The sequence below is a fragment of the Bubalus kerabau genome, chromosome 4, assembly GCF_029407905.1.
Source record: "Bubalus kerabau isolate K-KA32 ecotype Philippines breed swamp buffalo chromosome 4, PCC_UOA_SB_1v2, whole genome shotgun sequence".
NCBI lineage: Eukaryota > Metazoa > Chordata > Mammalia > Artiodactyla > Bovidae > Bubalus > Bubalus kerabau.
Window position 1 is genome coordinate 147,083,461 of NC_073627.1, and position 3,653 is coordinate 147,087,113.

The window sequence follows — 3,653 nt, forward strand, 5'->3', positions numbered from 1 at the left end:
CATTTGATAACAGTTTGTCCTAATGTTAATAATTCTTGTATTCAAGGAACACATGTTCTTGAGTCAAATGCCTTAACAAATTGATGATCCCAGTTTCCTGTGGATTAATTTTCAGGCGTAAGAAATAAATTGTCGAAGTGTAATCCCATGGTTCAGCTACAGGTTGAACAAGTTTTCCCTAGAAAGTTGTCAAGGAAATCCCAGATACAGATGGTGTCACAGGTTGGGAGGTAGACCTGTGATGGATTTTGATGTGTGGGATATTTATTAAAGGGTGTCCATGGGAAGGGGGAAGGGAATAGGAGTGAGAAGAATGCAGACACATGGCAGTCTTGGCTGACGCCATCGAAGCTCTGGAAATAGAATGGCCCTTCAGAGTTGCCCCAAGTTGAGGTGAGATGGACCAGCAATTAGATATGAGCTGCCCCTGGGAGGGTGTCACTTTGGACAAGGCAACTTCTGTAGCTGAGGCAGTCCTGTGAGGGGCTAATGGTGAAGTTTTTGGGCCAACAGCATTCTCAGTGACTGAGACCAGTCCTTCACTGCAGGGGGCCAGCTGGGCGCAACTTTATGTCCACCATGGACGGTGCTCCATCATGTGTCAATAACACCCGTTAGAAATACTCTGGTGTGATTTGGCACCGCTACTCACTTTGCATTGAGGGTCTCTCCCTTTCTCCCTCTCTTGTTCTTATCTTCTCTAGCTCTTTGTCTTATTCTCTCTCCTGCCTTTCAAGATAATTCTCTACCCAGCTTCTACCATTAACATTTGTTTTAGCATTCAGTGACTCCATCCACATCGGTCCCTGGTTTGAGCATGGTGTTTTGAGTGCTGACCCAAACCTCTGCCTTCCAGTTTATAGCTTTAGGAATATGTGCCACTCCCACTTCTTCTTCTGATAAGTCATCACCCTTTCTGTGTATCACCTCTATCTGCAAAAAGAGAACACTAAACCCCAGCTTTGTTTGAGATAGGACAGCAACCTAGAGGCCATGTACTGTCTTTGACACTTAGCTTTGTCATTTCCCTTGAGAAAGTCCCTTTGAGGGACTTGGGTTTGGGTTTGGATCCAGCCTTGGATGCTTGTATATTGCCTAGCTCCCAGCCTTTGGCCCTCCTAAAAATGAGCCGGCTACTCATCAAGGACCATACAGCAGAGCTCATATCCATGAATTCTGAGGGAATGTCACTGAGTGTCCCTTACTATCCAAGGCCTGTAGATCTGGAAGGATCATAGCCGCTAGCATTGGCGCCTCAGCAATAACAACTGCTTTGTAGTTTCTGCTCAGATTCAGCTGAAACTCATCGGAAATCAGATCTGATGAGGGCCTTAGTTCTGGTGACTACACTAACCTCATCTGATCAGATTTCCAGTTAGTCAAGCTGGTTGCTGAGTCCTTTGTCCTGTTGTTTCCTTGAGGCCAATTTGGAATGGTGGTGCTTCATGAATAATCCATGGGTATTAACCAGCTGCATACATAAGGGCATTTCCACTGTGTCTTTGCCATGGAATGTTAGATGGTTCTGATGTAATTCATAAGTAATCAGGAAGCGCTAGGCTCTGATTTAAAGTATCTAGAGACCTTTGAGGGTCCTTTCAAGTTTCCAAAGGAAAGGCATGCTATTAACTGTGAGTGGTCATAACAGGGGAATTTCCCCTGGAGAGGCTTTAATGTCACCATTGGCTATATTACAGGGACAAAGAAATATATGAGATACTTCTCAAAATGTTTGAAACAAAACTTGATGCCAGCTTTTTTTGGTTCTTTTGGTTTCTGCTGTTGCCTTAATCACCAAGTGGTGTGGGTTAAAACAAAAGCCGTAATTAAATTGAGCCCAGTTTGGGGGGAAGAACTGGGCAACTCTCTGCTTAAACAGAAGCAGGTGGTGTTGGAATGCTCAGTGGAAGTGAGCTGTGAGGAGGGAATGCAGATTTTTTTTTTCATTGAAATCACAGTTAAAAATACTTGTGCCAGGCTGTGATTAAGATATATACATATATATCTCTTAATTTTATGTTTATATACATATATACATATAAAAACTAGGATAGATGTGTGTGTGTGTATATATATATATAACTGAGATAGACATATCTATCTCAGTTTCAGAAAAACTGTGACAGAAATGCAATACAGTTTTAATTAGGGAGTGATCTTTTGTGGTAAGGAGGGTGGGATTTGTTTCTTTGCGTGTATGTGAGTGAGAGAGAGAGTTTATTTTAAGGATTGCTGTAAATAAAGATGTTCTCCTGTTCCAATTAGAAATGTGATTTAATTTGTACTCCATTCAGGAACTCATCCATGCTGGAATGGCCATCATTTATGTAGCAAATTTCACAATGGAAAGGAGGACGGATGGAAAGATTTGGTCAACACCTCACTGGCTATCTGGGACAGGAGAGCTGCCCTGCCTCTCAGGACTCCTGAGAGCAGGAGTCCTGCTTTTCCTAATCATCCTAAGATGTTCATTCCTGAGGGCATGTTTTGGTGGACTCTCGCAGTGGGGTCACATGTCTCCATGGCATGGGGAATGAAAAGGGCCACAGCCCAACTGCTGAAATTTCCATTTCCCTCAGCTATTGCTGTCAGATAAAATACATGATGTTCAGTTAAGTCTGAATTACAGATAAATAATGGATAATTTTTTATTAAGAGTATGTCCTATGCAATACTGGAGACTAAAAATTACTCATTTTAAACCTAGACTTCAAGTTTAACCTCATGTCCTCTAATTTTATTTGTTATATCTGGCATCCTTACCTCCAAAGGGCATTTTTTCCATCTGATGGAAAGTGAGGCTGACACTTTTTGAAGTCTTAGATTTTTTTGGTTACTGTTGTTGTCATTGTGCTTTTTAAAAAATGTGTCATTGTTATTTTTGATCTTATTAAATTCACAAGGATGCCTGGATGGAATGCCTAGCTCCCATTCCATCATTAAAATAGAGGCAGGTTTCATGATTTCTGCTTAAGAAAAGGCTAATAAGGCGGCCAGCATATGCTCCCACTTGTACTTTACCATTCCATTTTTCTTAGTTGAAGGCACAGTGTAAATGCTAGTAACTTGGCAAGTTGGTTCTTTGAGGATTTTTTACAGATGAGGAAAAACATTAGGGTTGTGCTTTGGAAAGACTTGTTATAAAAACAGAGGAAGCTTATTAGAGACCCTGATAGGACCAAAGATGTTTAGTAAAATTTGTGGTGATATTACAGGTTCTGTTTCCAGCTCTGTTGATACTTAGCTGTGGACCTTAAGCAAAGCACTTAATCTCTCTGGGCCTTATTTTCTCCTTTTACAAAATGAGCTGGCTGGATTAGCTGACTTTGAAGGTCCATTCTGACTCTCTTATTCCACTAAAAATATGTAATTTTTCCAATACTTCAGTACTATATCATTTCTGATTTGATAAATTGGGAGTCTAATTCTGTGGAAAGCTAGGGTAAACTACTTTCCGGGCATAGACAAATAACTCCAATGAATAGCAGTTGTTTTATCAGTTCAGTAACAGCAGCCTGTTCGAGCAGCAGTTTCTAGTTTATTCCATTGCTCATCTCACAACTTTTGTATGGATTCTCACAACTTTTGTATGGATTTGAGGAATCAGAAAGTACAAGACAGGGTCTCTGTCTCAGTCTAGTGGGTGTGGGGTA